General features: G+C 43.7%; 1 long non-coding RNA gene across 1 annotated transcript in view; it reads right to left on the bottom strand.

Moving 5' to 3' along the window:
• The window catches only part of LOC118969227 (uncharacterized), a 116,823-nt gene extending 102,351 nt beyond the window's left edge, over window positions 1–14,472 (bottom strand). Inside the window, exon 1 of the long non-coding RNA XR_012131764.1 lies at window positions 14,127–14,472. This is a non-coding gene — a long non-coding RNA (uncharacterized lncRNA). The remainder of the gene's footprint in view (window positions 1–14,126) is intronic.
• Window positions 14,473–14,727: the final 255 nt, after the last annotated feature.

Below are 14,727 nucleotides of genomic sequence, written 5' to 3'. Positions count from 1 at the left end.
TCCAGAGGTTACCAAGTATCCTCCATCAAGCTCAAATCTCTTCCCCTCCTGTAACTTACCTCAGATTCCTTCTATCTCAACAAAGAAAGTCCATTACCTTAGACAGAAAACAGCTCCTCTCTGACCTGCCCGTTCCCAAAACCAAGACAAAAATCCTTTCCTTTCTAGGCCTGGCTGGGTATTTTAGAGCGTGGATCCCTAACTTCTCCATGTTGGAAAGACCCCTATACGACCTCAGCAAGGGCCCCCCTGAAGAACCATTATCATCCTCACCCCGACACTCCTTCATTAAGCTCCGTCAAGCCCTTGTGGAAGCTCCAGCTCTCCATCTCCCTGATTTGTTGAAACCCTTCTCCTTATACATTCATGAGAGGTCCAGTCAAGCTCTAGGAGTCCTAGGCCAATATTATGGCCCATCCTTTGCCCCAGTAGCTTATCTCTCTAAGCAATTAGACCCCACAGTTCAGGGATGGGCCCCCTGCCCACGGGCATTAGCTGCTGGGCAGCTCTTGCAGAAAGAAGCTCATAAACTAACATTCGGGGTGCCCCTTACCATTCTGTCCCCACATCACCTAAAAGATCTCTTAACCTACAAAAGTTTACAGACTCTCCCTCCCTCCAGACTCCTGAGCTTACTGTCCTCTTTCCTCCAAAATCCAGACATTTCTTTCCTCCCCTGCCAGCCCCTGAATCCGGCCACTCTTCTTCCTCTACCCTACTCTCCTCATACTCCCTCGCATGATTGCCTAGAAGCCCTTCACAACTTCCTTCCGTGCCACTCCACGATCTCTGAAGGAGCCCTCTCACACTCCAACCTCATCTGGTTTACTGATGGGTCCTCCTTTAAACATGAGGGCACCCACTACACAGGATACGCAGTAGTCTCCCTCAAAGATGTCATTGAGGCACGACCCTACCCCCTGGTACAACCAATCAACAGGCCAAACTCATTGAAGCCACCAGAGCTTGCACTCTGGCCCGGGACACATCTCTCACATTGTACACTGACTCCAAGTACATATTCCACATTCTCTCGTCTCATGCGGCAGTATGGAAAGAACAAGGCCTCCTCACCACAAAAGGACATTCCATAACTAATTCAGCCTTAATTACTAAACTTCTAGAGGCTTCACAACTCCCACACCGACTAGGCATAGTCCACTGCAAATCACATCAAAAGGATGACTCCCCCATTGCAAGAGGTAACAACAAAGCTGACAGAGTAGCCCGGTCAGTTGCCCTATCAGAAAACGCACCAGACAACAATCCGTCTGCCCTTGCGGTTTTAGCCTTATCACAAGACACCCTCTGTTCTCAGGACAAAGAGTCTCTCTTCTGCCTCTTACATCATCTGTTCCATCCCAGCCCCCAATCCTTGATCCATTTTTTACAATCTTTTTTTTCTCTCTCTCCTGAAGACAAAACCCTACTTAACCAAATCACCTGCAGGTGCACCATCTGCCAACACACTAACCCTAATACCCCCCTCAAGGCCCGACCCTTCCCAGCTCATCAAGCAAGGGGTAATGTCCCCACCGCAGATTGGCAAATAGATTTCACTAACATGCCCCCTGTACGGTGTACCAGATACCTACTCGTGTTAGTAGATACATTTTCAGGATGGGTCGAAGCTTTCCCCACCACTAACAAACGAGCGTCCGCGGTTGCCTCTATCCTCCTCACTCAGATCTTTCCTAGGTTTGGGATGCCCACTTCCCTCCAATCAGATAACAGCCCTGAGTTCACTGCCCAAATTATCCAGAACCTCTCCAAGTCGCTCTCGCTCCCCTGGCATTTACATTGTCCTTATCGGCCACAAGCTTCGGGAAAAGTAGAAAGAGCCAATAGGACTCTAAAAGACATCCTGACCAAACTATCTCTAGAACTACACCTTGACTGGGTTCGCTTACTTCCCTTAGCTCTACTCCGCATTCGAGCCCTCCCAAAGAAGCCTTCCTTCTTGTCGCCCTTTGAGATCATGTACAGCCACCCGATTTTACCCCCGGGCTCCCTTCCCACAAAGGACCAATTCCTCCCAATATGGCCCTTCCACTACTCTCTCTCCTCTGCACTGAATTGTGGAAATATCAGGATTGGCTCCTTCCTGATCCATTCGCCTCCCAAAATCCTCCTGTCTTACAGCCCGGCCAACTAATGTTTTATAAGCCGCCAGAGGATCAGCCCTCTCTCACCTCGAAATGGGAAGGTCCACACCCAGTTATTCTCTGCACTCCCTCGGCCACCAAGCTCTCACTGCCTGATAACTCTGTCACCCCTTGGATTCATATCTCCAGGTTGAAACCAAATACCCAGGACCCACCTTCTCTGGACACCCAAGACCCATCAGTCACAATCCAGAGTCCTTTGGATACAGCCCAAGACGCTGTCTACTCTACCACACCTCATCCCTCTGATCCCTTGAAACTCCACATCTCCCGTTCACCCCCTTTGCCATCCATACCCGAATCATGACTTTTTCCTCCTTTACCGCTCTCTCGCTTTTTTTCCTCATTCCTATTGTCTTCCCCGCCACCCCAGCCTCCTTTGTATGGCGATTCAAAGTCAGACAGACTTACACACAGCATCAAACAAAAGTTACTGCCCTCATTGCCACATCAGACTGCCCTCTGGAAGGCTGCTCTGAGCCTTTATACCTCCACTTTCCTCCCTCCACCGAAGTGTTCACTAGCAGCTACCCTTATTCTCCCTACCTCTGCTTCCTCTATGACCAAAAACAAGCCTATTGCAGGCGATGGCAAGACACCTACGGGGGATGTCCCTACTGGTCTTGTGCCATTCACTACATGGGTAACTTCCAGTACCCACAGTATTACTCCTCCAACCGTTTCATGAAATATCCCAACAGCTCATTCTCCTTATCAATCCCAGATCCCTGGGACTCTCGATGGGCCGCCAGAGTCACAGCCTCAGTGTACTACGGGGGGTCCTCGACCCCCCCATGGTAGCCTTCATATCTCTCGAGAGTATGTTCCCTCCCACTCCCAGATCTCTCAAGTTGCATCAGATATCGGACATTCCGAAAAAGTCATTATCCAAATTCTTGATGGTGCCTCTTCATCTTCTTATTCCTCCTACTCTTGGTTACAGCTCATTCAAGACACCACCATCTTTCTCAACCACACCCTCAACACCGCCAATTGTTTCTTGTGCACATCACTACAGCGCCCACTGCTGGCCACCGTGCCCCTTAATATTTCCAACTACTCCTTCCATGCAGAAGGACAACCCCTCCGTCCCCTGGCAGACATACCCCTATGGGAACCAGAATATGGAGATAATCTCACCATCCACCACTGTGTAGGCCCAACTCCACCCCCCTCCAGCGCACTTCACTGCCTCTCTATCTACACCCCTACCTCCGGCTCTAAGACTTTTACGCAACCGGGACACTTCTTTTGGTGTAATGGCAGTCTTTTCAACTCACTGCCTCCCAACTCCGATACACCCTGCATTCTCGTCACCCTAATCCCACAGTTTACACTTTACAGCATGGCAGAATTTCTTGAGCTCCAACCTCCCTTGGCCTTGTGCACAAAAAGGGCTGCTTTCCTTTCCATCATGGTCAGTATCTCTTTGACCACCTCAGCCATTGGGGCAGGGTTTTTGGGAGGAGCCTTGGGTCACTCTCTATGGGCAGTTAGAGATCTCAACGCCAAACTTGAGGGAGCCCTGACATCCACTGCTGATTCCCTAGCCTCTCTCCAAAGATAGGTCACTTCGCTAGCTAAGGTCACCCTTCAAAACCGACGGGTCTTAGATCTGCTTACAGCCGAGAAGGGCAGCACCTGCGTCTTCCTCCGGGAAGAGTGCTGCTATTACATCAACGAATCCGGCATATAGAAACTGACATTACCAAACTCACCGACTTTGCCTCCAGTCTCCACTCTGCTTCCAATTCCAACCCATTCTCTTCAATACTAACAAACCCCCTCCTTACCTTGGTCTGGCCCATTGCAGGCCCCATAATAATCATTCTTCTCGCCTGTCTCTTCTTACCCTGTATAATAAAGTTCATCAAATCCCAAGTCGGAAAAATCTCTAATCAAACTTTCAACCAGCTTTTACTCAAGAACTATCAGCTTCTGGCCACAGAAGATCCCTCACCCTCACATAACCTTCTCACCACATGCTGAGATGGACCCCTCTCTCCGCTGGAAACTGTTCCTAGAAACAATGGCTGCAGACGCCTAGCTCCTGGCACCCATGTCCTCTTGGCACCATTGAAATCAACAAGTCCTTGACCTGTAGTTACAGGGAACCTTCATTGATTTCCAACCTGAAGAAGTCCACATCTACTCATCCTTACTGTGGGGAGTCCTATCAACCCCTTCCTCCCAATCCTCAAGCCCTCACTCCCTTCTCCGCCCCCGTTCAGCAGGAAGCAGTCAGAGAGAAAGCAACGTCCACAACCCCATAGAGGAGAAAGGGGGGAATGAAGGGCCCCCACCAGTAAGATGGTGAACTTCCGGCCTCTCTTCCTGGTCCTCAGTTCCCGACGGCGCCACCTGAAGCCCAATCACCTCTCTCCCCCCTCCCAATCCCAGCACCTAGCCAATAGCCACCAGCCCCGTAGAAGTGACACCACAATCACTCCATGCCCCTTCCTATATAACCCAGCACCTTTCCCTAATAAAGCGGAATTCTCTGGTGAATTGCTGCTGTGTGTCGCTCCTTTCCTTTCACTGGCAACCGACTCTCCAAGTAGGTCACGAGCCCACTCCCTGCCGGAGCCGACTGGCACATGGGGCGGCCATTATCCCCGCTAGGCAGACACAGGCATAACTTCATCAGCTTTCAACCAGCCTGTAAACCGACTATCCTTGGGCCCAGCCCAATCAGCCAGAGCCAAGGGGATAAGGCCTTTGAGGGCAGACATGGCCACAGCGGAATTTCACTTGGCAGTATTTGCCCATGCTGGTGTAACTTGGCTGACTCTAATGCTTAACAGCCACCATTGAAGCTAGTATTCTTACATAGTTCTCTGGTGTTAGAGTACCTTTCCTTATTGAAGATGTGAATGAGGTGTGTGAGAGCCATCAACTGTCAAATTCACTTTCACATGATTTTTGTAAATACAACCTCTCACAAATGTCTATTCATTTCACAGAGTAGATGACATGTCAACCAGAATCATGAGAACTCCAACACAAAACTCTGTATGTCATTGGAGCTCTTGTATACTAAGAGTAGTTAACACTCTTGGCATATAGAATACCAAACTGAAATCTTTGCAGTCTACCGTAGACGAGTTTTTGCATTTGTTACTAGTATCTGTAACGTTCAGGGACCTTGTGTACATATGATACATTGCTTAGACATATCTTTTGTCCCACACATAACATTTCATTTTGACTTTTATGAAAATTACAATTCATGTAATTTATATAAACTATTTGAATGTAAAAACTTGTTACTTTCACAGTCAATTTTGGGAACATAGAAGGATTCAATACTCACAACAATTTTTTGTTTAAAGCAAATGTCAGTTAATTCATTTCACTAAGAATACATTAATACATTATAAAAGGAGTATAGAAAGAGTGTTTGGAAAAACTGGAGCCTTGCTCTAATGTTCTCAGTCTGTCCTGGGGAATGTGGCGAGTACAAAAGACAGAATTCTTACTGAACAAATGATATCAAGTCGCCAGTTTTGAAAGAAAAAACAATAGAACCCTTTTAAGTTTCTATTTCAGAATTATCCTTTTACAGCAGTTTCTAAATCACACTCTACATGTCTAGAGTTTTGTACTTCTCTTTGATAAAGAAGTGTTTGGACTATCATCCCTCAAAAACAAAACAAACAAAGATAAAACCCTGTGTTATATCTCGGTACTTCATAGTACTTCATAAGCAAATGCTCAGAAGGGGCGATGGGTATAGTGGGCATCCTTTGGCTCCTTCCAAGTGAGAAGTGTAACTCACATGCACCTGCTTAGCAGTCCAATACAGAATTTGTCTGCCAAGCACTGGGCAGTGCACAGCCCCATCATTTCATACCTGTCATTTAATTCTTTTAACAGTTTTTGAGGCATCATTGTCCTCATTTTTTAGATTATAGTATAAAGAACTGTGAAATGATTATACATTCAAACATGTATATTAAGCTACTAGGACAAGACTGAAATCTGGATAATCATTAGATTGCCATAAGGTAGGAAATCAATTCAGCTCTGTAAGCCAGAGGCTGTGCCCAAGTACATCCACCCGACCCTGAGCAAGGACATGTCCAGTGGCAGCATAAACATCTGGTAGATCCTGTACCCAAAATAACACTGTGAGAACAAGTTTTCAGAGGGTTTCTAAAGATTTTATATTTTAAAACTCAAATGTTTATAGAAGGACATAAGGATTTTTTTTTTAGGGAGCAGATCATCTTCATTAATTAAAAACCTTTATGAAATAAAGAATCCACTACCAAATCTCCCACATTTGTCTCTTTAATAAGAGAGAGAAATAACCAGTCATCTCCTCCCAAATGCTTAATAATAAACCCACAGGTTGGTCAGCCCCAGGACTTAGTGAAATATAGAGTCCAATTGATGACAGTCTTTTCATAAATAGTTTAAAAACTAGAAAACCTGGGAAAGAAGCCTGAGTAGGAGTTTCCAGGAAGCTACTGAATATGGTAGAAACTGGTTATACCCCAAGGAGAATACGTAGCCAAAAGATACTGCCTCTGAAAGCATCTCTTAAGCTCTCGAAAATTCAGACCAGGGAGATTCACATACAGTCTGAATTTGCAGAGGAAATGTTTCACTCCAGAAGAGAGATGCTGGTACCTCTAACAACTGCAGTAAAATCTAGCCTGCCTGGACCCCATGCCCCTGGACCCCATGCCTATCCACATTAGTCAAAAAGATAGCATTGTAATTACTTCTCCACTGTCTATTCTGGGGAAGAATTCTGCCAAGCCAAATTCTTTTTTTAGTGTGTTCACTTTTTTCATTATGAAAATAATCCAAGTTAATGTAAGAAAATCTAGAAAATAATAGTAGAGAGAAGAATAAAAGAGATCATCTACTGTCCCACTTCTCAGATACCTATGGAACCTTCTGGTTTATTTCCTTCCAGTCTTTCTTCTAGGCAAAGAAAGTTTTGCTTAGTAGTAGTTTTCTTTGTTTTGTGCATTACTGTGGTGTGCCAAAATAGTCGTTTTGCCTGCTTCTGTACTTTTATCATTGAAAGCATATCACAAGCATCTCCCTGTGTGAGTATGCAAGTACCCTGACTGTTGTTTCCTATGGCTGCCTGAACGCTTAACCTGGGTGGCTCCTCCCACAACCTCTGCCTTCCCAGGCCAGCTCCTCCCCACTCAGCTGGTCTGCTTAGAAAAGGCGAGCTCACTGTATCATCAAATAGCCTTGGCTGGTAAAGGAAATCTGCTGTCCCCTAAACTCCTAACGCATTTCATTACCTTTGGATTATCGGTGTGCAATTATTCACATCGCTGCCCTTAATGATCCACCTCACTGCCTTCTTTATTAGCATGGAGGGAGGAACCAAGGCTAGACTGTGTTCTCCTCAGAGCCTCAGTCACTTCTCATTAGTGAGTTGCCTAGAAAATGGCCTCAGTTGCTGTAGGCCGCTGCCGGTGAGCACTGTCTGGGCAAAGCATGTCATTTGTATTCTGTCTCTGGGTCAGTACAAAGGCGATGCATTCGTCAGATGGGGCAGCAAGTAATAAGGCACTGAGGCCTAAATGGCTGCACAGCCCTTCTTGTCTGTCACCCCCTCTCTTGCCTTCCTCCCTGTCCCCAGAGCATGTTCTGTAAATTTATCCTGCTTCCCCTCAACAGAAGAAACTAGTTTGTGAGACAATAGCGACCTACAACCCTATAATACCTGCCATTCCTTCACCTCCTGGCCCTCCTGCCATTCAGGATGGCCCCTAACAAAAGGCCCCAGTTTGACCCCCAAGGCAGGACAAAGCTGATTCAAAGCAGGATCTGAGTCCCTTTAAGCTGAAACAAGGACCACAGACCCGGCACACGCAAGTTACTAACCTCCACGTCAAGCAGAAACACTAGTTTTCTGCATCTTTTTCTTTTTCTTTTTTTAAACAGGAGCAAGTAAACTAACCCAATCTCAAATGTATATACAGTATTTTTAAAGGCTTGAAGCAGGATATAAACACAACCTCCAAAGTAAAACAGAACCATAACAATACTTCACCATTATTTAGCATGCTGTTCTGTCAAAAGCTCTTTATTTAGCAATGACACACCTTTGCAAACCACTTAAAAGGAATTCCTGGTAGATAGGCAATTTTGTTTTCTTACATGCTAGCCTGTAAACACCACTGCTAAGCACTGCTTTCTAAAGGGCTGGCAATATCATAAGCTAATGATTTGCTTCCCATCCACAGCTCCAAAAATATGTATGTAAAGCTGCTAGTCGGTCACCAGCTGGGACAGTCAGAGGCTGTTTCCTCCCCAGTCCCAAGGCAAACAGAGGCTCCTTGTCTGGAAGGAGACAGCCAGGAAGTGCCTGCTGCTCTAGTGTAAACGTGGACGTTCCCTTAAGAAGTCAGGCTGTCTAGAGAATGCACTCTGATCAGACAGGATGGTGCAATTAGGGCCAGGAACTGCCACAGTGACAAGTAGGAAATTATAGGTAACATCTGAGCTGTAGGCTGCTTCTCAGGCATTTATTTGCCTAAAGCTTCAGCAAGATCATTTTGGAGGACTGAACGAAGAGACTGATTTGTACGACAGAGTATTTGATCTTCAGGAAAAAATTCTCCCAACTCTTCTGAGTCACTCCCTACTAATAGGAACTGCTGAAAAACTCCTCTGTGTCATTTCATAAACTATGCTTCCATTGACCCCACTGATAAATACATTTTTCCAAAGCCTCACCTATGTATTTAGGTATTTGCTGATTTTTATTTAAATGAAGACCTTTTTTAAAGAGCAGTTTAAGGTTACAGCAGAATTGAGGGAAATGCCCTGCCCACCCCCCACACACAGCCTCCCCCATTATCAGTGTCCCCCACCAAAGTGGTACATTAGTCACCGCTGGTGACCTGCACAGACACATCCTCATCAGCCAAAGTCTGTGGTTTACTATAGGGTTCACTGGGGGTGTTGTTCATTCTGTGGGTTTGGACACATGTGTAAGGACATGTATACACCATGAGAGTGTCATAAGGAATATCTTCCCTGCTCTAAAGAGCCTCTGTGCTCTGCTTTTTTCCTTTCTCCCTCCTCTCTAACCCCTGACAACCACCAATCCTTTTATTGTCTGCATAATTTGGCCTTTTCAACAATGTCAGGTAGTTGGAATGATACAGTATGTAGCCTTTTCAAGTTGGCTTCTTTCACTAGTAATTTAAGATTTCTCAATGGCTCGATACCTCATTTATTTTTAGTGCTGAATAATATTCCATTGCCTGGATGCATCAGTTTCTCGTTCATTCACTGAAGGACATCTTGGTTGCTTCCAGGTTTGGGCAATGATGAATAGAGCCGCTGTGAGCATCCATGTGCAGGTTTCTTTGTGGCACAAGTTTTCAACTACTTTGAGTAAATACCAGGGAGTACAGTTGCTGGATCATATGGTAAGGGCTTGTTTAATTTTTGTAAGGAACTTGTCTTTTTAGCAAATATTTATTAAATACAAACCTTGTGCTTGGCATCATGTAAAGTTGGAAATACCTTGGGAAGCTCAGTAAATGAGGCCACTAGTCCTGGCAGAGTGCTCGCTCTCTCACTCTCTCTCTCTCTCTCTCTCACACACACACACACACACACACACACACACACACACACACACATACTATATGTTCTATCACTTTATCCAGCACTTGCTAGGTGGCAGGCATGCTGCACAGTATTTTATATACATGCCTTCTCGAATCCTTATAACAGCCATATGCAATTGTTTTCCCCATTTTCTAGATGAGGAAATTCAGGACATAATTTGTCCAAGATCATTCAAGTTACAGATGGCAAAATAAGGATGCAAACCAAAGTTTGACTGCTTCCAAAGTCTGTGCTTTTAGCCACCGAGGACACAGCCTCTCAGTGCTCAGGAAACATAGGGATGACTCCCCTTGGTCCAAGACCAAGCTTCTGGCAATCTTGCACATGCCCACAGGAATCATTTAAAAAAGTGGACACCTGAGTACAATGGTAAAAGCCAAAGGTGTTACTATAAAACTTTTTCAAAAATATCATGTTTTTATGCCAAATCCTAGAAGATTCAAACTGGAGGCTGTCTTAAAGTTTCTCTGATCTGAACAACTTAAGATTTGTCCTCAGTAGCATAGCTATAAGTGGTATATTCATTTAATGGGGCACACAGAGCAAAGTAGGGTCACGTGCATCAAAATGGATTAACCCGAAAACATGAAATCACATTTTTAAAAAGTAAATGGAAGAAGGATAAGAATAGTTGTGCCAGAAGATATGTCAAAGAAATAATCAATCTTCCCATGTTTTCTTCCGTCTGCTACTTCTATAGCTTTTCTTCTTCCTTCCTAATTACAACCCTTTAGTAGAATTAGTGCCTCATATCGAAAATTACTGAGTATCATAATTCTTCCAAGTGGTAAAGATACCTCAAGACAAATGCTGGGCATAGAAGCCACAGGGCATAAATCTGCAAAGAAGTAAAAAGCTAACCTTTTCAAACAATATGGCTTCTCTCTCACTTACCAACTTTACATTTCCCTGTATGGCCGCGGAAGATGACTGGTTAGCCAGAGACGGGTAAGATTCCTCAAGGGAGGAACAACCTAAGACAGGCACAGTCGCAGGGGGGCCATCAGGAGAGAAATTGGAGACCAACAGAGGGGAGGCTTAGAACCTCACCCCCCGTTTTAAGAGAAATCTTCTGCATCCGTGGATGTTTTGTTGCCCTTGTCTAGCTTGGATTAATACTTAGTCCATAGGCACAGACCTGATCATCTACATTTGCCCTCTTACAGCACTAAATTATGTTTTCTACCTTTATCTTGCATCTACCTACCACTTCAGCATTTTATTAAAAATAATAATAATAATAATAATAAGGGAGAAATGTGGGATTCACATATATATCATGTATAAAAATCAAACGAATAATCATATCTGACCTGATTGTTTATAGTTCATAATGCATGATCAGAACCGAAAGTTTCTGTGATGAATGCCCTTGCACTGTTCACCATGTAAGAACTTATTCACTATGTAAGACCTTGTTCACCATGTAAGAACTTGTTTGTTACCCTTCAGAAGACTGGAGACTGTTGAAAATTAGGCTTGGGGTTGACTAATGACTGTGCATTGAGTCCCCTATACAGAATTTTATTGTTGTTAACAACCATTTGATCAATAAATATGAGAGATGCCCTCTCAAAAAAAAAAAAATCAAACGAAAAAAAAATGTCTATTTACTATTTGGTCCTTCACAAAGCTTGTGAAATGGAAAGAAGTACATTTAAACTCCAATAAACAATAATATGTCTAAAAAAAAGAATAGTTGTGCCATCCATTTTGAGTAAAAAAATCAGCAAAATGATGCAACACATTGTGAGCAGGTGTAGTTATAGCATAATAAATATACATGGAATGATAAACCCCAGTAATGAGATAATGATTATTTTCAGGGATGAAGAGAGAAGGATGGGATTAGGGAGGGATTCAGAAGAGTTTTCAAAGGTATCTTAAAAACATATAAAGGAGCAAATATGGCAAAGTAATAAGAGTGGTATGTACAAACATAATTCTTGGGTTATTCTATATGAATTTCTGCTTAAAATACCTCTTTGTTTTTTAAACCATTTAGTCCCATCCTCCTTTATGTTATAGTTAGAGACACAGAAGTTCAGAGAAGTAAAATATCTGACCCAGATCACACAGCTGATGAGAGAGACAGTAAAAAATGCAGCTTTCCAGGGTGTTGGTTGTCATTCTTCTGCCTTTTGACACCTAGCAGATGCCCTGGGGCTCTTGGTCAGACTACAGTTGAAGAGCTGTGAGGCTGCAGCGTACCAAATGAGCTGGCCTACCCTTCTCCACAATTTACATTTTTGGGTTCCCAGTTCCCAATCCCCGTGACCTAAGAACTACACACATTTTGATACTTGGAGACCTTGAAACTGGAAGTTCAGAGGACCAAAAAAACCACTAGCCAAGTGGGTAGAATGATCATGAACCACAGTTCTAACAATTTGGTTAGCAGCTTCCCCAGATAATATAAGCATCCTTAGAAGATTCAAAGTAGACTACAGGAGAAGAGAGAGAGCACAAACAGCTCCTTCAGATGGGATGGTTGACAGCAACAGCAAAGAAAGAAAATGCTCAAATCGCAAATAAAAGCATTGTAAGCCTGACTGTTCAGTCCAAATGGCAGTCAGCTCATTACAAATAAGCTAAATTTATGTTGTGGCGGTGGTTCTCAACCCAGGGTGCACAGAAGGGTCATTGGGGAGGCCTTTTCAAAAACATCCATATCTGGGATCCACCCCAGCAACCCCATTCAATTACCGGGGGTTTGGGTCTATATCAGCATTTCTATAAGGTTGAGACCCATCATTTCAGGCTATTAAGAAGTAAAATTCATACATGGAATACAAATATTTTTGTGGAGCTCTTTACTCCCCGGTAGAATCTGGTCTAAAGGTCTACTCTGTGTGTGTGTGTGTATCTGTGTGTGTGTGTGTGTGTGTCTGTGTGTGGCTCAGCATGGCACTCTCATTACCTCCCTTACCCCAGTCCTCCTGCCCCAATATTCCCATGTGCAGGTGCCTACAACCACTTTTCGCACCTCAGGGAGTTTTCTCAGGCCCACCTCTTTTCTCCTGCTTTGTCCTCAGGTTTTCCGCTGATCCTATTTCATGCACCCATAGCTCTGTTCAGCCTCCATAGGGTAACCCTTCAGGTGGCCTGCCCCGTTGTCTTTCAGTTCTGGCTTTACCTCTCAACACAGACTTCCAGATTTCCTCTGCTCCCTCTGCCCTGCTCCCTGCCTCTGCCAGAAGGCTCTTCCTGGGGCCCCTCCAGGGGAAGTAAGGTTCAGATAACGTATACTCTTTCTTATTCACTTAATCTGGCAAATAAGTATGACTTTAAAAACTCCGGGTTATCTTGAGCAGCAGCATTACTAGACCTTCAGAATGACTAATTTGACCAAGCTGAGTTAGAAGAGCCCAATATGCTTCCAGGTGTGTGTTTACTTTAGGCACACAAAAGGGAAAATTTTTAAAAGAATGACCAGTTTAAGAACTGTGATGTGGAATGTGCAAAATGGCTTGGCCAACCCTCATGTCCATGACGTGTGGGTCTAGGCTCCCCATTTCAATCCCTATGACATAAGATCTATGCACATTTCAAAATATGAAGTCCTGAAACTGAAATCAACAGATGAGAAGATTCATTAGCCCAATGGGTAAAATGATCCAAAGCTATAGAACTTTTAACACTATGGACTGGGACCATGAACACCATAACATTGTTTCTGAGCTTTCATTATAATAATGAAAGGTATCAGTTATTGACCATCTTCTCTGTGTGTTAGTGCTAACCAGTTAAGATTATACCCATTTTACAGATGAAAAAATAAAAAAAACTGAGGTCATCTAACTTGCCACAAATCATGTTGTTAATAAATTCTGGAGTTAGCTGGATTTCCACCTGTGCCTATCTGATTCACAAATCCTGTATTTTACTTGTTATATAACAGCAACTCTCATTCATACACACACCCAAACACACATACTACATACTCCTATCTTCCTTTTTGACCACCTCTTCCAATTCATTTTCATTTAATATAGAGTCCCAGAAATAAAATGGGAATAATAATATAAAGTTAAGTTACTTTACATTAAAAGAAAATAAAATATCCCGGGCAAAAAACAAGTTAAATTTCTAATCTGTGATTCTAGAGAGATATATGCATATAAAATGTTTGCCCTCAAGGAAAAAATATGTAGGTCAAAGCTGAAAGTCCTACCTCCCCAGAAAGTTCTGTCCTCTGTCAGTTAGCAAAAGACTACACTCAGCCTGCAAGAGGACAAAGTTTGAAGGATCCTGAACATTCTAGTGCCCACCTACCCGACCCATGCCCAGATCCTGGAGGCACCTGATCTCCTACATCCCTTCTTCCCCTAAAGTGATTACCTATGACTCTTGCTGGTTCAATATGGAATAAAAGAGCAGATCTGTCAAAGGAGAGGACGTTTATGGTGCTTCCAGTTCTCCAAGCCGTTGGGGTGACACTGCAGCTCAGATCTTCTGTCAGTGTTGGCTCAATGTCCTTCTGGGACATGCAGATCATTCTGATGACTGTCGGCAGAAAAGCTCTAATACAAATGCTTCCAGGACCTCTGGAGTTCCAGAATCAGGACTCCTTCCACAGCAAATGAATCAGATCATCTGTCCCTCTGTTCAAATCCTTATAAGGTGAGCCTTTGAACAGTGGGAACTTTCTCTACCAAATAAAATAGGAAACCTACAGAAATGCTTTTCTTTTTTTAACAGGGACTATTAAGAAACACCTCTTTACACAAATAAAGGATGTTAATCTATGTCCCCTGAATAAAACCTCTTTCTGATAAACAAAATTTTGAGTCTTCAGTAAGCTGCAAAGTTGTATTTAAAAAAAAATGTTCCTTGTACTTTTGCAATGACCTCCCATCAGCCCTGGAAGCATATTGTGTCTTTCTGATCATAAGTATAGAATGTACCAGAGACCATAGAGACCTACAGGGCAATAGGTATT

The sequence above is a fragment of the Manis javanica genome, chromosome 5, assembly GCF_040802235.1.
Source record: "Manis javanica isolate MJ-LG chromosome 5, MJ_LKY, whole genome shotgun sequence".
In the NCBI taxonomy this organism is placed as follows: Eukaryota; Metazoa; Chordata; class Mammalia; order Pholidota; family Manidae; genus Manis; species Manis javanica.
The sequence above is the reverse complement of the archived record's forward strand: the minus strand, read 5'-3'. Positions and strand labels throughout refer to the sequence as shown.